This window comes from Suricata suricatta, chromosome 12 (genome assembly GCF_006229205.1).
Source record: "Suricata suricatta isolate VVHF042 chromosome 12, meerkat_22Aug2017_6uvM2_HiC, whole genome shotgun sequence".
NCBI lineage: Eukaryota > Metazoa > Chordata > Mammalia > Carnivora > Herpestidae > Suricata > Suricata suricatta.
Window position 1 is genome coordinate 51,133,685 of NC_043711.1, and position 24,314 is coordinate 51,157,998.

Consider the following 24,314-nt stretch of genomic DNA (forward strand, 5'->3'; position numbering starts at 1 on the left):
GACTATTGTTAATTGAAAAAGATATGACAGTCTACAAGAAAAACTGGAAAGGATTTTCAGAGGCACCCCTCTGGCTCAGTCAATGGAGTGTGCAACTCTTGATCTTGGGCTAGTGAGTTTGAGCCCCACGTTGGGTGTAGAGATTACTTAAAAATAAAATCTTCAAAAGTAAATAAAAATAAAAGGGGTTTCAGACAAACTATGAAAACTAGTAAGTCAACAATGTTCTTGGACATATAGGCCATGTACAATAATCAACAGTTCTGCTTATATACCAATAATAATCAATTTGAAAAATGTAATAGAAAGAATCAGAGGCATTATTGACAATCTTATTGTTTATAAGTTGGCAATTTAAAAACAAAGTCAAAATTCTACCATGGCAAGGATTTCTGAGTGAAGGTTATAGCCCAAGGTTATAGAACCTCATACTCTGCCTGTAAATTTGGAAAACAGAGCAGCAATAATCACATCTATATCAGCATAGCATTTTACAATTTACTAAGTGCAAAAAACTATTGTGTATACTCAGAGATGCATTGATAAAACAAAGAAGAGTTGAGTGGCTGCCACCAGGTAGGGCATTTCTTTTTGGGATGACGAAAATGTTCTAAAATCGATTGCAGTGATGTTTGCATAACTCTGTAAAAAATACTAAAAACTGTTCAGTTGTATACTTTAGGTGGGTAGGTTATGTGATATGTGAATTATATCTCAATAAAGCTGTTACTAAAAAACAATAAATAAACCAAAGACAAAACAAGGATTTCTCCAGTCCAATGAACTGACAGTAAAGTGTCACCTACCTGGTAAATGTTTCCTAAAAGGTATAAAATCTTTTTTTTTAATTTTCTGCTTTAACCCTTGAGGAACCTTTGCAAATATAGTTAGATCCCTGTGGGCTTTATTTTATGTTGGAGAAATTGAAATACAGAGCCTCGCTTGGTGTGGGAAAGCTTTGTGGAGAAATGGAAACTTGAATGGCATCTTGTTTGCCCTAGAAAGTTCTGGGGGAATCTAAAGAAGAAAACAGTTGTGGAGGATAGAAGTTGACTGCTTCATTAAGGAAGGAAACACATGAATGAGATGATCAGGTTGGAAACTCCATGAAGGCAAGAATTTTCTTTCCTCTGTGTTCTTAGTACCTAGTCAGAGTCTGGGCCAAAGGAATGACTGAGTAAACATGTAACACATAAACAAATGGATAAATATCACCAACAAAAAAGGAATAGCTTTTTGGTATCTGTCTGTGGCTCCTGGCTAGTGTTCCTAAAACTTGTGGCATTTCCTGGGTGATAGGAGCATCTTGTGTTCTAATGAGGTGATGGCTTCAGGAAGGCAGCTGGTCCCCAGAGAGACCAAATCATGATATAAGCTTGGGACTCTTAGCCCCACATGCCATCCTTGGGGGACTCAGTTATGCCTCCATGATGAATCCTTCATAAAAACCCCTTGAAGCATGGAGTTTGGAGAGCTTCACGGTTGAACACATGGAGGTGGGGAGAAGGTGGCAGAGGACATGAGCACTCCACACCCCTTCCTTCATACCTTGCCCTATGGCATCTCTTTTATCTGGCTGTTCCTGAGTTGTATCTTTTTATAATAAACCCGAAACTGGTAAGCAAACTGTTCTCCTGAGTTCTATGAGTTGCTCTTGCAAATCACAGACTCTGAGGAGGGGGTAGTGGGAATCCCTCATTTGTAGTTAGGCGCGGCAGAGGCTGAGGGTAACTTGGGGGACCTACTGCTTGCAAGTGCCCTCTTAATTAAAAAAAATTTTTTTAATGTCTACTTATTTTCGAGAGAGAAACACAGTGTGAGTTGGGGACAGGCAGGGAAAGAAGAAGATACGGATTCAGAAGGAGGCTCCAGGCTGTGAGATGTCAGCACATAGTCCAATCCGGGACCCAAACCCACAAACAGTGAGATCATGACCTGAGCTGAAGTCGGATGCTCAACCTACTGAGCCACCCAGGTGTCCCGAAAGTGTCATCTTAAGTTGGGGGAGGGGGGCGCGGTTAAGTCCTGTGAAACTGTGAGCCCTTAACCTGTCACAGTCAAATTAAATTGCAGGACACGCAGGTGGTGTCTGCAGAGAATTGGAGAACTGTTTGGCGCGAACATCTACAAATTCAAAGTAGAGACATTCTCTGAGTAGGGACAAATAGTTTTGCCTTTCAATGAGTCTAGTCCACCAGCCCAGTAACATTTTAGATCTTCAGTGCTCGCTTCGGCAGCACATACACTAAAATCGGAACGATACAGAGAAGATTAGCGTGGCCCCTGCGCAAGGATGACACGCAAATTCGTGAAGCGTTCCCTATTTTTTAACTAGTTGTTACTTAACCTTCTAATTTCTGTATAAGTCTAATTACATGAAACAGAAGTTGGTGTTTTGATTTTTTACTTTGCTTTTCCATTTGGAGTGTCACTGTAACTACTGTATTGTAAATGATGGAAAATAATTGCATATGTTAAAAAAATATGAAACTTTATAAAGTAAAAAAAAATAAAATAAAGTTTCAAAAAAAAACATTTTAGATCTTCAAAATCATCTTGTGACACAGGTGCATCTCTATTTTGTATGTGAGAACATAAAGGCTAAAAGCTTCTCAGTTCCTGGTCCTTTGATTTTTTTTTTTAAAAGGTCTAAAATAAGATATTTGTACTGGATGCATAAAAGGTGCTCAATCCACAAACAAGTGAGGACCTATCAAATACCAGGGCAAGGCAGAAAAAACCCCACTGAGGATTTACTGCAAATCTCTTATGCATAAAGTCAATCACTCAGAGGCAAGAGGAGGGGCACGTTCATCTACTTCTCGGCGAATAGCTAATGTGAGATTTGAACACACCGAGATACGTGTCCCTAAGTTTCATCCTAAATCACGAAGAAGCTGGGGACAACACAGACTGTGGGTTTGTTGCGTTGTGGTTTTAAGCCTCTGCTCACTGGTAAAGAGTTGTGTTCTTAATGACGTAAGAGCATGGACCCTCACCTGGAAGATGACAGGGTAATGGGGGTCCTGCTATAGCCTTGGAATGCATGGTATGTATTAGTCGCATTAAAAACAGACTGCATGCTTGGTATCAGAAGACTTCTGCTTTCTTGGCAAGTGTGCAGCAGCTGCCACCATTTGATGTAACGGCACTTTACTGTTGCTCTACCACGGCACAGTCAGGGGCCCCAAATCTCGTTTTCCAGCTCTCCAACGCAGACTTCCAGCAGCGGAATGGGCCTTCATCTAATGCTCTTCGAATTCAGCTTAACTAAGCCACAGGTAACCAGGGGAGCCAGCTAGCTGGGTCAGTCAGCTAACCCGGGGCGGGGCGGAGGGCTGCCAGGCAGACAATCAGAGAGGGGTACGGCCCCCTGAATAGTGGGGAGCGTGGGAGTTCCTTCTGATGGGGACGCGCAGGTGAGAGGAACAGAGAATGTTTCAAAATGCTCTTGAACAGAGACTTTTACACACTGTTTTGCCTGCTTTGGCCCAGGGCTGCATAGCTGAAATGATAAAAGCAATTCTTTCGTCTCACTCATAAGAGTTCCCACAGCTAGTGTGAACAGGCAGAGCTTTGGGCAACAGAAAACAAAGGGGGTGGGGCCTGGGGGGGGCACGAGGTACTCCAGTCAGCAGGAGGCATGTGCAAATGCAAGATTCTGTGTCTGACCAAGGGCCCCTTCGCCATCCCTTGCCACTGCTTTGGTTGAAACTTCCCCTTCTTGTCCAGTTTTTCCATGTTAGCTGGATTTAGCAACTGTTGTGTTGGCTGAAATCAGATATGGAGTGTGGTATAATTATTCTAACATCACAAGGTGCAATTTCATTTCCAGAACCGACATTTTAAAACCGTTGCCAATATTACCAGAGCACTTCCTCTAGAGTATGTGAAAGGAAATCAGTACCAGGGCGATGCAGTAAATCAGGTTTCACTGAAACCCTGCCCTCCCAAAGGCAAATCAACATTTAGGACTCCCAGAGGAAAGGCAGGGCAGATTTCCCCATTACTCTAAATCAAACACTTCGGAGTACTTCACCTCTGCCTGAAGGTAGATTGCGAACAAGTCTTGCATATGGTACAAATTAAAAAGCATCCTCCCCCTTCCTCTCTCTAGGCCTAGGGACCAGCTAGATGGACATGCCTTGCGTGTGATGGGTCACCAGGATAGAGGGTCAAATCATTGTTGGGTAAGAATTTTTGGAAGATCATTTTAACAGAATTAAACATCCCCACCTCCAACCCTCCCCCAAAGAATGAGGGAAAGGTACTAAGTTTAGTTTGCAGGCCAGACATTTAGAAACCATTTACAAAACTGTCATCATGACTTCAGGTTGATCCCTATAACTTGGGGATGTTCTCAAGGAGGATGTGCGCTGGGTGTTACAAGCACAGGAGGAAGCATTTCCTATATGATGCAAAATTCCATCACCAAGTTTACCAGGTACTTTACAAAGTGTGATCACACCATTTCATTAGCCCCTCTGACAAAGCCCTAAGAGGCCTCAGTAAGTCCATTTTACAGATGGGGAAACAAGGTGGAGAGAGGAATAGCAAGTGGCTTGAGGCCATATGGCTGGTGGGTGGACGGCTGGGACTTGAACTCTGTTCTGTTTGATTCTGGACCCAGAGCTGTCTATTCATTTGTGAAAAGCAGCTTTCAAACACTGAATCAAAACAGTGTGGAAGCTCACTGCCTGCCCATCTCCCAGCAGCCTTGCCATGGACGTGGCTGTGCTTGGTCACTGACGCGTCAGGCTCAGAAGAGAGGACACACCGTGAGCATTCAGTAGGCTGGTCTGAAGGGTGAGGATTGTTTGAATTCATTATTCACAGTCACTTGGAACTGCCTAGCAAACACTTTTAAAATTGGGTGGACCATTTCGACAGAATTTAGTCTAAATTCCATTAATATCAGGTAGGTTGCCTTGGGGCATGGCTGCTTCTGTTCCAAGCCCCTCCCAGCTCACAGAAGAGGTGTGAGGAGAGGTGTGTCATGGCCCTGCCCACCCCCTGCCCTTTACTCAGCCAAGACTTGTGAACTCTGTGAGGCTCATAGCTCTTCTTTGTCTAGCAAGCCCTGAGCTGATTCAGGACGTCCTCAATGTCTCCTAGCACAGGGTCATGTTCCAAATTACTGCAAACCCAGCAGTCTCTAGGAGAGAGTAGTGAACACACAGAAGGATGGCAAGTTTGAAAAATACTCGACTCTTGGCTCTAATATATCAGGGTTCCCTGACATGCCACCAGAAAGATTGGCTGTCTCTGCCAAGGCTCAGTTCTTCATTAGGAAAGGTCTCAAACAGAAGAAAAGTAGATCAAAGGAGGTGGATGGGCTTGGAAGGCATAAAAATGTCCTCTCCAGGCGAACCTTGTCCTGCTGGGTTAAGGGCTGTGCTCTCTAGAGGAGTTCCGGCTTGGCTACTTATTAGCTGATGACCGGGTGGCAAGTCATGTAAGCTCTGTGACCCCCCCAGTGTCCCTTTCTATACAACGAGGAGAACAATAGTAGCTCCCTCACAAGGTCATGGTGAAGGCCAAGGACATAAACGGTTAGTACAATACCAATAGGCACTCTCTTCCTGTTGTCAGCAGCCAGCAATCAAGAATCACTAAATGCACGGAAAACTCCCCACAAAGCGTCCTGCGAGGGCCATGCAAAGCTGATCCCCTGGCAGGCCCTGGCAGGTTAGAAAGGGACTGTCTTGGTGCGGGGTCTCGCATGAGAGGGTCTCTGCTGCCCCTTAGGCGGCTGGCTCCTTCCCACTATTCCGCTACTTTGCACGTCTTTCCCCACACCTGGAATGTGTGCCTGTTCTCCCTGCCAGCATGCCCGGCGTCTCTGAGGTTGAGTCACCACCTCTGTGACGCTCTTCGCAGCCACCCTTTCCCAGGCTGGTGCCAGCCCCTCTGATTTCCGTTAGCACTCGGCCAGCATGTGGCATGCACAGTGGCCTTCCCATCCATCCCACTGCTGCGCGGGTTCCCGGCTTCCCCACCTCATCCTTACTAATGGCAACCAACGTCTGCTTAGTGCTTCACAGGTCCCAAAGGCGTTACACCTGTTATGTCGCAGTGGATGGTGTGTGGGGGCCATCCCTCCAGCACCTCTGTTAGGCAGACACTTTTACCGACAGCCCCATGCTACAAAGAAGACCACAGTGAATGAGACAGTCTACAGCTGTCCACTCCCTAGTCCTCCTCTCAAATCCCCACGCGTGGCCTGAAACAACAGCTGCCTCGAGTTACGATAACACAGCAGCTGCTTGAGTGTTTGCAGGGTACTGGTCCCCTGGGGAGGACTCAAAGCTGACTGCGCCTCGCTCTCAGGGGTGAGTGAGGTGTGAGGCAGAGGAAGGTGAGGGATGCTACCACAAACTGACTTTTTAAAGAGGGAAAATCCACACGTGAAACACACGGCTGACGTACTGACACGCCGAGGCCTGGACCCTCAGTGGTTTCCAGAACCAGGCTCGTCAGGTCACTGTAATTTCCACTGTGCGGCAAGAGGGCAGACTCAGAGGCACAGTCTTCGGGGACAACCTGCTTTCACCATATGCCTGTTGTTTGTTTGGGGGCGTTTCTTCTGCTGGGCTCGAGCTCTTCCAGGCGGGGATGTGACTTCCTCATGCCTATTTCTCTAGCCCATCTGGGACGGTGCCTCTGGGCACACAGATGACATCTCTGTAGTCCTTGAAACATCGGGTGTAGCATGTCCACTGGTTTAGTGAAAGACCGAACAAGAGGAAGACAGTGGATTTCAGACGTGCTAGCTCTCTACTAGCACACTGGCGGGGAAGGCATTTTAACCACGGGTGCCCATCATGGTAAAGCAGCAAGCCTAGCAGAAGATCACTGGGGGTGGGGATGGTCTGCTTAAAGTGGGTTCAAATCCCAGCTCAGCACCCTCTTAGCTGTGTGACTCTGGCTAAGTTTACTGAATATTGCTCAGCCTCAGTATCTTGGTCTCACCAAATTCTTATGGAAATTAAATAAGTTTGTGTGCAAAGCCTCAAGCATAGAGCTGCCATTTGGGTATAGCTCTCAGCCTCCCTCCTCCCATTACTCAGCGCCAGACCTGCACAGCCTCAGCCTGTATGAATGTGGTCCCCAAACTATATCTATTTTTATTTATTTATTTTTAAATTTTTTAATGTTTATTTTTGAGAGAGAGAGAGAGAGAGAGCATGAGCCAGGAAGGGGCAGAGAGAGAGGGAGACACAGAATCTGAAGTAGGCTCCAGTCTCCAAACCATTAACAGAGCCCCATGCAGGGCTCAAACCCACAAACCTTGAGATCATGACCTGAGCCAAAGTCACACGATTAACTGACTGAGCCACCCAGGCACCCCTCCATTTTATTTTATTTAAAAATTTTTCTTAAATGTTTATTTTTAAAGAGAGAGACCGAGCACAAGTGGGGGAGGGGCAGAGAGAGAGGGATATGCAGAGTCTGAAGCAGGCTCCAGGCTCTGAGCTGTCAGCCGAAAGCCTTACGTGGGCTCAAACTCACAAACTGTGAGATCATGACCTGAGCTGAAGTCGGCTGCTTAACCGACTGAGCCATCCAGGTACCCCTAGGTGCTTCTCCATTTTAAAATGCCAAATTAAAAGTGTCATCGTCTGAGAGTGGGGAAAGAAAGGAGAAAGTGGAAATAAGTGGGATGAAAAAAACACTTAAGGTTGTAGGAAAAGTCTCACTAACGGACTTCAGTGGGCAGGAATGTAAGATGGGTTGTGCGCACGGCCTTCCCTGTGCACCGAGAAAGAGGGTTGGTTGGGATCATCAAACAAAATCTGAGTGAGAGTCACTACCCAGACCTATTCCACCAAGGAAGTACAGGGTCTGAAATAATTTCACTCATCTATTTATCTCTTCATCATTAAAATGGGGATCGTTTGTAAAATATGTCTGATTATATTGTGCTTTTAAACCCCCCAAATGCATGCGCTGCTAAGGGTGAATCTGCTCCTCAGCCTGGCAGGGAAAGCCCTGTACAATCTGGCCTCTATCTACCTGAGAAGCTTCGCCTCCCACATCTCGCTCCTGGCGAAACTGGTCGTCTCACTGGCCCAAACCTTCCTTCCGTGTCCTCCCCCTTGTCTCTGTGGACTGCTCTGATACGCTGACTACCCAGGTCTTAGATGCTGCTAGACCAGCGCCAGGCTGCTGGGTCTCTTTGCCTGTGTACATGTCTTGTATCAACCAGATTAGAAATTCCTGGAGATCAGGGACCAAATCTTCGATTTGTTTTCCCTAAGGGAATAGTTACTTAATTTGATGGATATTAGACTTCATCAGACTACTCCAGTACATTCAGAAGAACTCTGCATACAAGTGTTTTTCAACCTTTGGTGTATATCAGTACTGACCACGGAGCTTTTTCTTTTCTAAACTTCATATGCTGGGTACCTAGACCAGGTGATTCCCCTATGTTCAATTTCACGTGAGGTCCATGCATCTTTAGTTTTTAAACCTCCCACCAGTGACTCCAATGCATATTAGAAGTTAGCAATTACTGCTACCTTCACCCCAACCCCCAAAGGGACACACAGACTTCCGTAGGTCCTCATTCTCTCCTGAGGTACAGAAGGAAGCCGGCTAACTCTGATGTAGGTGCCATCTCTGGCACTATTCTCTGGACCTCTCTGAACCTCTTCACCTGTAAAATGTGTATATCACTTGCTTCACAGTTTTGTGGTGAAGATCAAATGAGACAGTGTAAGTTAAAGCACTTTGTAAACTGTAAAGTACAAAATATGACTTCTGCTACTACTGCAGCTTATCATTAGCTCAGCTGGGCAATGGGGAGTGGACTTGATGGAGGCAGAGCCCGTTAAGCAGGTGCTTATTCAGCCTGAAGCAAAGGTAGTAGGGGACTGAGGTTCCCCAAGACTATAGATGCTTCTCGTTGGTACTGACCCTGCCTCTGTGCATTCTCTCACACCAGAGTGACCCTTAATTTCTATCTGAGGTTCTTGGCAGGAGTTGGGCCCCTACTGTTCTCCAGAAAAAGTGTCATTCCCTTTGCCCTGGTCATTCCCCATGGCGCTGCCTGCTGTGGCAATAATTAGGAATGCCTTCGTCATGCTTGAGCTAACTACAGGGTGGCAACAAGAGGGAAGGACCGCTCTCACCAGCCTCAGTCTGGGGGCATGAGGGGACCAGGAAAGAATGTCTGGCAATCAAATCTCCACTCAGCCTCAAGTGGAAGCAGAGAGGTATTCCTAAATCCTCCCTCACAGCCTTAGGCAACACTTGCAGGTAACCTAGCAAGGCTTCAACTTCACAAGTCAGATAGATGCTTACTGTAAGATCAAGGCCTGAAATACGGACAAAGATGCGAACCAAGATACTGTGGCTGTTTCTAGCCAGAAGACACGTGGAATACGTGGTTTCGATACACATTTTATTTTATATTTTTAAAAAATTTTAACATTTATATATATTTGAGAAACAGAGACAGAGCATGAGCAGGGGAAGGGCAGAGAGAGAGAGAGAGAGAGAGAGACATAGAACTTGAAGCAGGCTCCAGGCTCTGAGCTGACAGCACAGAGCCCGACACGAGGCTCAAACCCATGGACTGTGAGATGATGCCCTGAGCCGCTGTCGGATGCTTAACCGACTGAGCCACCCAGGTGCCCCTCGATACCCATTTTACTCAGTGGTTGACAAAGACAAGGGGGGAGAGCATTTACAACCGGAACACCCCACACACATGCTAACGGCAGTGAGAACAGCGCGCCAGAGTGATCAGGGCAGGTGCACGAGAGCCAAACCTCCTCATCTCGAACCCTGGGTCAGACAAGTCACATCACCACTTTCTGCCTCAGTGTCGTCATCTGTAAAGTGAGGAAGACAACACACCTACCCATATCATACCACGAGGATTAAACGAGTATGCCAAGTTAGTTATCACAGACCAAAACAAGGATTATGATTGCACCTGGGTTCCTTATAGGACACAAGAGCGTCGTAAGGCTTTCGAAGCATTTGTAACGGGAAATTCACTGCTGGTAACATGGAACTTTCCCTGCCCTTCTTCTTCCTTCCCTCCTTCCATCTCTCAGTCAGCGGTTACAGTATTTTCAAACAATAACAGCACACTGGTCACAGGATTTACGCTTTGGGAAATCTGACAAGATGGAGTTTCAACATTAAAATTTTGGATTAAAAAATGTTTGAGGCTCAGTAAGGGATAGCTCTGTGCTCTGTGTTTATTCACATAGAGGTTTTTTTTTAAAAAAAAAAACTTGATGAAAAATTTTATTAGGCTAGAATTTCAGAGCTGGAAGGGAACTTAGAGATCAACAGGTCTGTTTCCTTCATTTACCAGATGAGAAAACTGGGGTCAAGAAAGATGAAGATTGTCTCTCCTGTTTACCTTACCATCTGAGTTCAATACTTTAAGAAATAATTGTTAAAATTTAATAAAAGCTATTTTCTCTTAATTAGCTACATTGGCTTTGGGGCTCATATCAACTTTTTCTCCAGGCAAGCCCCTGATTGTCAGTTTCGGTACAGGCCACTTTGGGAATGCAAAGGCTGTCAAATGTTTATTCTAGAATCTAACAATTCCCAGATGTCCATCCATATTCCAGGGTCTGGCTGAAGTCTGATGTTACCACAGAAAAGAGCAGTAAGAAAATAGGGACTTGCAACGAGACCGTGCTTTCCCTGGGGTTCCCTTACATAGTCTTCACGTTGGCAAACACAGCACTGTTCTAATCCACCTTTCTAGCCTTATTTCCCAACCCTCCTCTCCCTGACCCTCATCTTCCTCTTTGGGGACCTCCCCACCTCTGCTCCCACCACCACTGGGAGCCTAAACCAGAACCAGAGCCCAGGGAGGTACCAGAGTCCTCCTCTCTCTCACTTACCACCCACCCAATCACCGGCATCTGAGGATCTACTTTCTCAGTTCATCCACGTCGTTCTGTCCTGCTCTTAGCCAAGCCACTGTCCTCCTCGAGCCAGCCTATCATCTGAAATCTGTCCTCTGCTCTGGGGCCATCTTTTTGAAGCGGGATCTTTCTGATCCTGTTACCCTGCTCAAAACCCCATGGTTCTCCCCACAGTTCAAAACATGAAGTCTCCATGTACTTGTGTGCTTCCGAGAGCCTCACACGACCTGGCCCGTCTGTGCCTCAGCCTCCCTGTCTGTCCCTCCCAGCTTTGCTGAGCCACTCTCAGGTCACAGATGGTTTCTCTTCCTCGCTCTCTCATCTCTAGGCCTTTCCCCGTGAAGTTTCTGTGCCCCAGAATATTCTTGCTGTCTATCTCTTTGCAGCTCTCTCTAGTCACACCTTAGATGTACCCCTTCCCCTAGAAAGTCTCTAGTGAACTCCTCCACGGCCAGCCAGTTCCTTGCTATGGCTTCTTCTGGGTACTTCCTCTACCTCCCCTCTGATGCGGGGGTCTGTGTCCCCCAGCCAGCCCAGACACCCTTAAGAACAAGTACAGGGCTTTGTTCTCTGTGCTCCACCTACTTGTTCTCTCGTCCTCCCCCCACCAGCCCCTGGTGACCACTGACCTTTTCCTGCCACCACTGGTTTCCCTTTCCTGACTGTCACATACTAGGAATCATACAGTTAGCCCTTTCAGGCTGCCTTCTTTCACTTAGTAATACACACTGAAGTTTCTTCTGGGTCTTTCCATGGCTTGATGGGTCATTTCGTTTTAGCACTGAATAATATTCCACTGTCTGGATGTATCATAGTTTCTTCACCTACTGAAGGACCTCTTGGAGCTTCCAAGTTTTGGCAATTATGAATAAAGTTGCTATAAATATATGTGTGCAGATTTTTGTGTGGACATAAGTTTGCAACTCATTTGGGTAAATACCAAGGAGTAGGATTGCTGGCTGGATGGTGAGAGTATGTTTAGCTTTGTACACAACTGTCTCACACACTTCCAAAGTGGCCGCACCGTTCTGCATTCCCACCAGCAAGGAATGAGGGCTCCTGTTGCCCTGTATCCTTGTCAGCATTTGTTGTCATCGGTGTTTTGGATTTGGGCCCTCTTAACAGGTCTGTGGTGGGATCTCATTATTGCTGTCCTCTGCAATCCCCCAATGGCAGATGAAAGACAGCATCGTTTTATATGCTGTTCTGCCTTCTGTGCACCTCCTCTGCTGAGGTGGGGATGCAGATGAGGACGTGTCTTGGAATCCCTCGTGTTCTGTTGGCACAGAGTGGGTGCTCCACACATACCAGCTTAGGAATCATGTTCTAGGTTCAACAACAACAACACAACCCAAAGAGAATGTGGGCTGCTCTGAGTCACGCCCCCCTGCTCCCGGGCCTCTATTCTGGCAGTTCCCCACTCTGGATCTCACTGCACACGCCGTGCGCTGTCAGGGCAGTGTGGGTCTCCCCAGCCCGCAGTGCTCTGTGCTGGCCTCAGACCCCCACAGGGTTCTTCTGCTCAATCTCTGCTGGCACACACTCTGTTTAGCTATGGAAGACAGTTTACTCTTTTTTTAATTTTTAAAAGTTTGTTTACTTGAGAGAGAGAGAGAGAGAGAGAGGAAGGGAGGGAGGGAAGAAGGTAGGAAGGGAGGAATAGAGAGAGAGAGAGAAGACAGAATCCCAAGTAGGCTCCACACTGTCAGTAAGAAGCTTGCTGCAGGGCTCAAACCCCCAAACCGTGAGATCATGACCTGAGCCGAAATCGAGAGTTGGACACTTAACCGACTGAGCAACCCAGGAGCCCCCATAGTTTACTATCTTACCTTTCATTAAGCTATAAGCTGTTGGAGGAGAAGGATTAACCTTACACACTTAAAAAGAAAATCATTTAAAAAATTTACATATGGTAAAAAATGGACTTTTTGGGGTGAACAGTTCTGTGAGTTTGAACACACACACATGTCTATGTAACTGCCACTACTACAATCTCACTCACTTCTGGTTCCCTGACTGCCCTCTGACTCCCTTACTGACAGTGTCTTAGTCTTGTAACTACACACTTAAGACATGTTGAGCAGAATGACACCCCTTCTCAGTTAAGACATAAACACTCTGAAAAGTGGCAAGTTTTATCATGTGCCTTTTCTTGAATTAAGATTAAAACCCAATTTATATAAAATCCTCCCAGGAACAAAGCATTGTGAGATCCTGAGCAGATACACCCACTATTTCTCACATTTGGAACATTCTTCGCTCTCCTCACCATTCTACCCATATGCGCCCGCAACCAGATCAGACTCTCTCAGGGAGGCTCCCCTTCTCTGAATTTTCCCTGTGGGTGCGCCTCTTCCTATTAGTCACAGGCCCGTCCTGCCCGTGCTACACACGACGGCTCCACACAGGAGCCAAGCCTTCTGTATCTCATTCTCCTGTGGCTGATCGTGTGCTAGATGAACTCACCTGCCCAAAGGTTCTTAGCAAAGCAGGTCTAAATGCCCTACTCAATCCACTGTCAGCCACAGACACAGAAATGTGGTGAGCACCGTCTGAGCCTTAGTCATCTGGACAGCTAGTGGCGTACACAACAGAGTCACCGTTGAGTCGGCTAATGTAGAGTCAGGGCCTTGGGGTGGTGCAGTGTGGGTGACAGGAGTGGGTGGCATTTCCTGGAACAGGCAGACACATCTCATGTCTCCCTCTCCCAGTGGGAAAACCACGGAGTTCCTTCTGCTCTGGAAATAAGGCCTAAGCACAAGAAACTTGATTGCTGACTCGAAAATGCAAGGTAAAACAGGTACTTCAAACAAAATGCTCTAAATGCCCACCTTTGAAGTTAATTATGTTTCTCTTACCAATCCTGAAGGGAAGGGAAGGGAAATATTCTGCCTAATAGATGAGATCATAGGCCTTAAAGTCATCCTTAGCAGACTCAAATTTTGACTCTACCACTTTCTCTAGGTATGTGACTCTTACCAATAACTTCATCTTTTTGAGCCTCACTTTCCCTTCTATAGAACGGGCATATTAATACTTTTAAAGAGTAGTTGTTGGGATTAAATGAGAGTTTCCATAAAACACTAAACAAAGCATCTGCGACACAAGAGATGCCTGTGAAATAGTACTTACTGTTTTTTTCACTCTTGCTGTTGTTATGCTCGCTACCTTTCATAAAACGTTTCAAGTATTAATACCTTATTTTATTTGGTCTTCATAATTATCCTGAGATGGGACATTGATCCCAGGCAGAGGCAAAGCTCAGAGCATGGATGGACTGATAGGTGACCTGGTTTTGTGGTCCCTTTGGCCAGACTGCAGCACCAGGCTCTGGGGCCCTTGACCCTGGGGTGGAACTCAAGAGCCTGAAACAATCGCTTTTACTTCCAGTACTTGGCCCAAGAAGTGAGAAAGAGCTCCAGCCCTCAAAGCTGGCTGGGGAGTGGGAGGGAGGGCAGGGCTCCAAGAGAGGCAGGCCAGTTGTATAGTTAAGCTGACACTCAAGGCCACTGGGTACATGAAGCCACAGATGCTGGTAAATTACCCAGGGAGCTAAGGCTATACATGGCATGCTGCCGAGTAGTTTACCTTACCCTTGAAGCTATCAATTCTACCCCCAAGCCTACACGTTTGAGTGCCAACAACAGCATGGTCAAAAACACAGGATGAAAAAGAGCTGGATCAACTTTTGCTTCATGTTGAGAATGTGCTGTTTTCAGCATGAAAACCTGGGGAAAGGATGCAAAGAGTGGGTGGTGTCCCAGGGTGAGCCTTTCCTGTCTGACGGCACACGTACTGTGTGTGTGTGTGTGTGTGTGTGTGTGTGTGTGTGTGTGTGGTGGGGGCAGCGGGTACCTCACAAGGAGGAAAGAGAGCTCGGGAGACCTGGGGCCAAGACATCCCAGGGAAGGTGTGGGCAGGCCCTCTAGAGTCTGTACCAGCCGGGGCAGGGGTGTTAGCCACACACGCAGTTGGGGTGACCTCAAATGAGGCTGTTTGATTTAGCAGCAGTAACTCTACTGGGCTTTTTTTTTTCCCCAACATGGGGCAGGGGCAAGTCTACAAAGACCAACAAAAGGTAATATTGTAAAATATACATTTAGGTATGAATGTAGGGAATTGTTCTGCCTGAGAGCCGGTGGGTATCTATTTCAGACAGGGCGGCTAGTCCCACAGATCCCGTGGCCTGATGGGCGGGGTGGGTGCCATTCTTGGGCCGGATGAAAGAAAGAGGATACTAAAAGGGGGTGAAGATATAGGATTTCAGGCAACTCTGTGTCAAGCACATATCTTCCTTCTGATTTCTGCAGACACCAGCTGGCTGGAGGAGGTGTAAAGTCAGGCCTGCAGAAAAGAGGATCTCCCCAAGGGCAGAGGACAACAGGGGAAGCCAGAGGGAGAAAGTCATTCTGGGCTCAAAGAAATCAACTTAGAAAGCTTCCCTTACAAAAATAGCCATTGGCACATCCTAGCCTATTTATATCACCCGACCAAGATCACTATCAGATCCTGGGCTGAATCACAAGACCCTGTAAATAATCCTCACAAATATGGGGCACTGGCTGCCTGATTTATGGGAAGATATCTGAAACATCACCAGAGCAACTGAGTCAGGGAAAATTTGAGTGCTGGCACCAAATGGTACACTTGCGAGTGGATCTCACTTTACATAAATAGATAGGTTCCTGAAAAGTTGGCTATAAAATTAATTCAATTAATGGAGTCATATTTTCCCGGTGAATCACACTTTTAAACTGGAGATGGACTGGGGGAAGGGTGGCCAAGAAAATAAAATGATGGTGACCCTAAGACTAAATAAAAACCACTCTTCATTCAGCAAACTTTAAAATGGCACTAACTTAAAAGGCCATTATAAATGCTCATAAAATAGAAGCAATTTGTCAGCAAACATATGTCTAGTGCCTGTGATGTGCAGGGAATGGCACCAGGATTTGTGGGGGTGGGAAGACCCCAGGGCCTGCCCCTTGGGAGCTCACAATCCGGAACCTCAAAGTTAATAATACTGAGTATTCATGTTCCACCAGACCCCCCCAGGATGGAGACGAGAGGTGCGTGTGAGGGGTTGCCTGGCCCTTTAAGCACTATCTGGGCTTGGACCAGCTCTGCCTTCCTCCTTCCACAAGCCAACTGGGCTGGCCTGTAAGTGTGCCTTTTCAAACCCTTCATTTATAAACTAAAAGCTGTTGGGCATGTGGTGCTGAATCAGAAGTGCTGTTTATTTTACTAAGTTGGAAAAAAAACAATGAAAAATCCCCATAATCTGGGTACTTCAGTAAAATATGAAGAGTTAAGGTACTTCGAGCTCCCTAAACAGTTAAAGGCCTATACAACCCAAAGAGTTGTTATTTTAAACTTTAAAGGGCATTTACTCAAGGAATGTTTGTTTGGAAAAAGCCTGCTTCCTACTTTCTATGCTCTCTTGCACACAGTCAAGACAGAAGTGTGACAGAAGAAGATACCTCATTTGTTACTGGTTCCCTCAGTACAAATAATGGCATACTGAGTCTGCTTTAAGCAAGGGACACACACACATACATGAAACTGTCTCTGAGCTAATAACAATGTTGCCAGTAGATGCTCAGAATTGGAGAACATTAGCTCAAAATTTGTTATACCCCTTAGACACTGTGTGTCTCAGGAACTGGTGACACTGTGGGAGCCTGTCCACAGTTAGTAAGAGTGAAATTCTTCCTCACATTCTGACTTAGACCTGAGAGTGCACAAAATGTTAGAAAATAAACAGCCATTTCTGAAAAACAAAAATGATTTTATTGTTTTAATGCCATATTGATGAACCTAGTTGAGACTATTTATACTAATATCATTTCTTCCCTTTTTCCTTTCACTGACAGAACTCCTTTTAGCTTTTTAATAGGCACAGGGCTGTGCTGAAGACTACATTTCCCAGCCTGCCTTATACTACAGGTGGTCATGTGACTGCCTGTTGGCTAATAGGATGGGAGCAACTTCCAGGTCATGTCCTTTAAAGGGAAATCATTTACCCTCCCCTTTCCACATTCTAGAGTGTGGACCTGGCATTGCCAAGCCAACTTTGACATCACCAAGCAGGAGTCCTTAACCCTGGATTTCATAGACCCTCCAAAGGGTCTATAAATAGAAATATTAGTTTGTAAACTTGGATGGGAAGAGAACTATATTACTTTATTCCTACAAGCTTCTATCTGAAATTTAGCATTTCCTTTAGTTAATATGTATGGAACAAACCACAGTAGTATTTGCCATATCCATGACTGTCACTAATTGAAAATACAGATATGTACATATCACATTATACTTGTTATGGATTATCTTGAAAAATCACTTACACTCATCAGTACTTTGAAATTACAATAGCTATTAGACTTGCCACCAGATCATTACATGGTATATTAATAAAGCACAGATCATGAGTTTATTATTTTATACTTTAACAATTATATTTCAACATAATTAACTGCCATTGTACTTCTATGTGTTTTATCTTATACATTTAAAAATATTACTCTGAGAAGTAGTCTGTAGGCTTTGTCATAATATCAAAGGAATCGATGGCACCAAAAATTGCATTATGAAGCCTAACTAGGGGGATGGCAGAGCAAAAATATTTATGAAACTCAGGTCCATGGATGACCTTGTAAAGCAGAGCTACCCTTGAAGTTCTGGACCACTCCTCTCAATCAGGGCTGCCCAACAGAACTTCCTGTGATGATGGAAATGTTCTGTATATGCTGTTTAATACAACCACCTCTAGCCAAACGACTACTAAATGCTTGACATGTGGCCGGTGCAACTGAAGAACTGAATTTTAAATTTTATTTAATTGTAATTGATTTAAATGTATAGAGTCACATGTACCTAGTGGCTACCATATTGGATAGCACAGCTCTACACCATTATATGAGGCAGAAACAGATTTCCATCTTAGTTGAACTGCCCTATTTTTGGGTCTTCTTGTTAGAGTACTTTAACCTGTACCTTAACTAATACACAAGCCTTCCTGGAGTCAATAATAATAACACACCAGGGATAGAAGGGACGTTTGTACAAACTCAACCCATAAAGGAACTCACTAATAGAAACCAATAATTGTAATAGGAATTTTCTAGTTACAAAGCATTCCCATATACATTATTCTACCTGATACCTATTATCACCCTGTGACTACCATTGCCCCTAACTTATTCTCAAAGAGGTTAGGTGACTTTGCTGAAGTTACAAAGATAGGAGTCAATTCCAGATCTCACCACCACCACACCACGTGCTTGCCATCATTCTGAATGCTCTGAACAGCAGTCTCACCCCCCGATTTCTGTGGAAATGGAGATTGAATCAATCGCCAATGACCAATGAGTTAATCATTCCTATATAACGAAGGTGCCATAAAAACTCAAAAGGATGAGGTTTAGAGAGTTTCCACATTGGTGAACCAGAACACTCCTATGTCCCACTGTATTGGGCCCCAACTCCACAAGGACAGAAGCTTCTTTGTTCAGGGCTTCACCCTATGTATCTCATCTGGCTATTGATTCGTATACTTTAATGTCCTTTGTAAAAAGTCAGTAATCTAGTAAGATGGTTTTCTGAGTTCTGTGAGCCATGAGCAGATTAACTGAGCCCAAAGAGGGGGTCATGGGAACTTGCGATTTGTAGTCCATTGGTCAGAAGTACAGATAATAACATAGACTTGTGACTGGCATCTGAAGTGAAGGGCAATCTTGTGGGACTGAGCTTTACCCTGTGCAAACTGATGCTCTCTGGGTGGACCGTGTCAGAATTGAGCTGAACGTCGGATACTCAGCTGGTGTCAGAGAACTGTGTGGTGCATGGGGAACCCCCCTCCTCCTGCAATGGGAGCTGGATACAAAATCTTTAATGTCTATTCTGTTACTTCTTGACTTCATGACTTCCCCCCCTCGGGTTTAAGCGTTATGTAGCTATTTCCCATTTGGTAAATGAGGATTTAGCTATCTTCTACGAAATGTCCCCTTACCCCCACAATCACTCTTACCTACCCCTCACTAGCTTGTCAATATAATTATAATTTCATTTTGATCAGTATCTAACTACTCTATCAAGGTGAGCTGTGTAATACGCTAGGATTACTTTTACATTTTTCCTCATGTGTTGTTTTTCCTGGAGTTGACAACTGTCTTGTTGTACTGTGTTCTTAAGTACTTACCCACAGTTTAATCCCAAACTTTCTGCCAAGTGTCTAAATCTTCTAAAAAAAAACCACACTCAGACACATTAGGTATTTAAGCAATTTCACTTCTACCCTGCTACAGCCTGTTTGAGTTGCTCCTATTGCTTCGGGTCCAACTGTCATCCTGAGATTTCCCTTCCTGATTATCCTGAGGACTCCTGTGACTCTCTGTCCCTCTTGGGTGCCATCCCCCCATTCCCATTGTCCATTTCTCTCTCTTTCTTAGCTTATTCCTGTTTTTTTTTTTTTTCAGAATTTACCCTTCAGTGGTTTCTTCAAAAAGGGTGAATAAAAGGTAAATTTTTTGAGATCTTGTGTCTGAAACTATCTTTATTCTAGTTTCATATTCAATGAATAATTCGGCTGGATACAGAATTATAGACTAGAAATAGTTTCCCTTCATGGTTTGGAAGCACTGTTTCATTGGCTTCTGGTTTCCAGTGTAGTTACTAAGAAGTTGAAAACCTTTCTGATTTTTTATTTTTTGTGTATGACCCTATTTTCCTCCCTCTAAGTGGTAGGGATTTTTTTTTATCCAGTATTTTGAAATTTCATCATGATGGGCCTTGGTGTCGGTCTATTGCCATGCACTGCTCTGGGCAGTAAGTAGACCCTTCTAATTCAGAATCTCGAGTCTTTTGGAGCACGTGGGTGGCTCAGTGGGTTAAGCATCCAACTTTGGGTCAGGTCACGATCTCATGGTTCACGGGTTTGAGTCCCGCATTGGGCTCTGTGCTGATAGCACAAACATTAGAATCTTGAGTCTTTCAGTCTTGGGAAATTTTCTTTAATTCCTTCTATATATTTTTTTGATGTGTCTTCTCTGTTTTTCTTTCTGCAACTTCTATCATTGGATGTTGGCACTCCTACCCCGATCCACTAATTTGCTTATCTTTATATCCTATTTTTTATTTCTTTGTCCTTTTGTTTTAGTTTCTGGAATATACTCTGAATTTTATAGTCTAATCCTTCTGTTGAATTTTAAAATTACTAAATATTTAAATTTTGTTTAATGTTTTATTTATTTTTGAGAAAGAGAGAGGGAGAGAGGGAGGGAGGAAGAGAGAAGGAGAAAGAGAACAAGTAGGGGAGGGACAGAGAGGAAGACACAGACTCCAAAGCAGCTCCAGGCTCCGAGCTGTCAGCACAGAGCCCAATGCAGGGCTTGAATTTGTGAACCACGAGATCATGACCTATGCTGAAGTCAGATATTTAAACAACCGAGCTACCCAGGCACCCCCAAATTAAAATTATATTTTTAATTTCTGAGAGTTCTTTTTCATTATCTGAATATCACTTCACGGCCCTTTGTTGTTTCATGAATTTAATATCTTTGACTCATTGAGAACATAAATAATAGAGAAAATTTTTGGACTATTTAAAATGTTCATCTCTTGACATAGTGAGTTTCCTTCAAATTTAGTTTAGTCTCTGTCTTCCAAGTTAGATGCCTAGCAATACTTGATTTCTGCTTCTATTTAAGGAGTTACTCACAAGTTCTCTGAGGTCTACTATGAACTTCCCTGTAGGGTTATCTGGCTGAACTGTTGTGTCCCAGAGCTCCTGACAGTTTTTCTTTAGGGTGGCCAGATTCCCTGGAGACAGAGCATCCTCTTTCCTGTCTTGGAGGTACTTAGGCTTGACACCTAGCTGTGGTAGCCCAGTGAGGGCAGAGGGTCTGGTCTCTGTGTATTTGATACATAAGCATTTGGTTAATCTTGTGTTGTCAATGCTGTATACCCTACCTTCAACTCTGCTATGGCCTCATCCAGAAACTCTCCTTTATTCTCACCAGAAAGTAAAATTTCAGTTTTCTGCCTGGAGTTGGAGGTTGGGGCAGCCGTCTTATTGTGCAAGGCTCGTGTGAAAGGCTAGGGGTCTAAATGCCTCTTAAGATAGACTCTCAACCAATCCTGTTTTAAGTCTCATTTTCAGCTCCATCTCTTGTACCTGATTCCCAAGCCTTCAGGTAGCTCTGAGGAGACCATAGGCTCTCTATTGACTGGCTTAGAATTTAACTTCCTTGCCGTCCATCTGGCTTTGTTTGGGCAGCTATATCAAAATACCACAGGCTTGGTAATTTAAGCAGCAAACATTTATTTTTCGCAGTCCTGGAGGCTGAGGTCCAAGATCAAAGTGCCAGCAGATACGGTGTCTGGTGACGTCCTGCTTCCTAAATCACAGATGACCACCTTCTCTGGGTCCTCATATGGTCAAAGGGGCAAGGGAGCTCTCTGATGTCCCTTTGATAAGGTTACTAATCCCATCATAACCTAGTCACCTCCAAAAGGCCCCACATCTCCAACAACCATCACATTGGTAATGAGCATATGAATTTTAGTGGGACACAAGTGTTCAGTCTATAGGGCCATCTTCCAGACTCCAAATGTGTTGCTTCCATTGTTTGCTATTCTATTATTATCTTTGAGGGTTTAAAAATAATATCCCTTGAGATGCCTGGGTGGCTCAGTCAGTTATGCGTCTGACTTCAGCTCAGGTCTTGCAGTCTGTGAATTTGAGCCCCATGTTGGGCTTTGTGCTAACAGCTCAGAGCCTGGAGGCTGCTTCAGATTTGGGGTCTCTGTCTTTCTCTGCCCCTTCCCTGCTTGTGGTCTCTCTCTCAAAAATAAACAAACAGGGGCGCCTGGGTGGCTCAGTTGGTTAAGCCTCCAACTTCAGCTCAGGTCAGATCTCACGTTCATGGGTTCGAGCCCTGCGTCAGGCTCTGTGCTGACAGCTAGCTCAGAGCCTGGAGCCTGCTTCTGGTTCTGTGTCTCCTTCTCTCTCTGCCCCTCCCCCTCTCATACTCTGTCTCTCTCTGTACCAAAAATGAATAAAACAAAAAAAACAAAACAAAAAAAATAAACATTAAAAAGTTTTCAAAAATTACATTAATATCCTTTAAGTCTCAGGATGTTATAGGAAGGATAAAAATAAATATGCTTAATCTTTTTTTTTTTTTTTTTTTGAGAGTAACATATTGAGATGGTTCAAGTTTCAGGAGGAAAAAGATTACGTAATGAAGTCTCTCTCTCAACCTTAAGGCCTAGTCACCCAAAAACCATCCTAGGAAGAAACTAATGTTGATTTCTGGCATTTCTCCAGCCCACCTTAATCATTTAAAAATTTTACTCTTTATTATCACCAGATTTATATCATTTAATTTTATTTTTACTTGAGAGACAGAAAGAGAGAGAGTGTGTGTGTGAGCAGCGCTGAGTAGGGTAGGGAGGGAGACAATCTTAAGCAGGCTCCATGTTCAGTGCAGTGGCCTGACATGGCGCTCGATCCCATGACCCTGGGATCATGACCTGAGCCAAAATCCAGAGTCAGATGCTCAACTGACTGAGCCACGCCAGGTGGCCCTATTTGTAAAATTTTAGACTTTGCTTTATTGCCATAGTTCCTATCACAATGCATTAAGAACTTCTTGGAGAAACAGGTAAAAAACTAGAGGAGCCTACTTCTGTGGGAAGGGTTAAAAGAATGATAAGATTTGCTTTTTTATCCCTTCTATCTTATGTACACTTTCCCGCCTTGTATGTCCCTGTTCAGTGCCTCAGACATCAAGGAGTTTATTACAAAATCTCCTTCCAGGTACTATTAAACCAGCTCTACAAGAAGGGATCTGATAAGCTTTTTCATGTGAATGACTAATACAGCTTACTCTGTCATTCTTCCCCTCAAGTGATTGAATTTTCACAGGAGATAAAACTTAAGGCCAAAGATGTTAAACTCTAATGGCTGCCATTTTGGGAGTCACCAGGACAAGAGGTCCGTTTTGTCAAGATATGCTGTTACTGGGACTATGCTTCCCAGGAAAACAGGTCAGGCCAGAGCAGACTCTCAACACTAGACAATTTTTGAACCAAGCAAATGCCAAAGAAGCTCTCTCTTAATACAGTGAGCATCAAAGCTGGATAGGCCAACTGAAACCTTCATATGTTAATATAGATGCTGCTAAAAAATGGTCATTTCCCATCTAAATACTAATGTTGGGAAATACTACTGCACGTAAAGTTTCCATGAAGTAAACTTAAAATTAAAATTATCCATATATCACAGCTTTAAAAATGGGTGTCTAAACACACATAACTGAAACCAAGATAGCAAAATGCTACCTTCTAGTTCTATGATGAAGTACGTGGTGTCAGACTCATATCAAATAACAGTTACCAGGCGCAGAGAGCACCCAACTCAGAAACTCCAGCAAGGATTTGACAGAGGGACGGGGCAGAAGTACAAGTGCCATGCTGCTGAGATGGCAGAGGTCTGGGGAGCTGGGTGCTAGAAATGGTGAATATGAGGGAGTGAACCTAGAAATCTACATGGCAATTGTCTTGGCTCCTTGGCTCCTTGGCTCCTGGGTGATGGCTGCTACTCCTACAGGTCTGGGGAGAAAGTAGGTGATGTGCTGCTGAGAACGGAGAGCGAATGGAAATGCCAAGTATTGATCACTATGGGAAAGACACTGGATTTGGGGCCAAGGCAGAGTGGAAGACATAGGTGAGCATACCAAACATTACTTATCACTCAGAAAAGCCACCCATAAGATTATCAATCATACTGAACAGTAAGGGGACACAGAAATAGATCTTCCCTAAATAAGGCCTCAAAAGAATCAACTGGTCTTCTGGTAACTTAGCTGACTGAACAAATTTAAGCATTCTATAGAATATGATAACACAGTCGGAGGTAAATCTATCATTTACAATGTGTGGCATATAATAAATATTTACTCAATATTCTCCCCCACCCTAGAAAACTATAAAGGGCCCATAGATGCAAACAAAATATTAGCAAACGGAACCCAACAATACACTAATAAAAATCATTCACCATGATCAAGTGGGTTTTATTCCTTGGATGCAAGAGTGGTTCAATATTCATAACTCAATCAATGTGATAAATCATATCAATAAGAGAAAAGATAAAAATCATAGGACCATTTAATAGAGAAAAAAAAAGCATTTTACAAAGTACAACACCTATTCATGATAAAAACCCTCCACAAAGTAGGTTTAGAGGGAACAAACCTCAACATAATAAAGCCCATCTATGAAAAATTCACAGCTAATATCCTTAATGGGGAAAAACAGGGCTTTCTCCCAAAGTGGGGGAGACATAGTACTATATATAAAAATCCCCCAAGACTCCATCAAAGAACTACTAAAACTATAAATGAA

The 24,314-nt window shown here is 44.3% G+C and overlaps 1 protein-coding gene and 1 non-coding gene across 5 annotated transcripts in view; one reads left to right on the top strand and one right to left on the bottom strand.

Moving 5' to 3' along the window:
• The window catches only part of ATG7 (autophagy related 7), a 228,897-nt gene that overhangs the window by 27,167 nt on the left and 177,416 nt on the right, over nt 1-24,314 (bottom strand). The gene's annotated exons all lie outside the window — the stretch shown is intronic.
• Nucleotides 2,222-2,328, top strand: LOC115275538. The gene has a single exon (XR_003901609.1). It is a non-coding gene; the product is annotated as a U6 spliceosomal RNA (small nuclear RNA).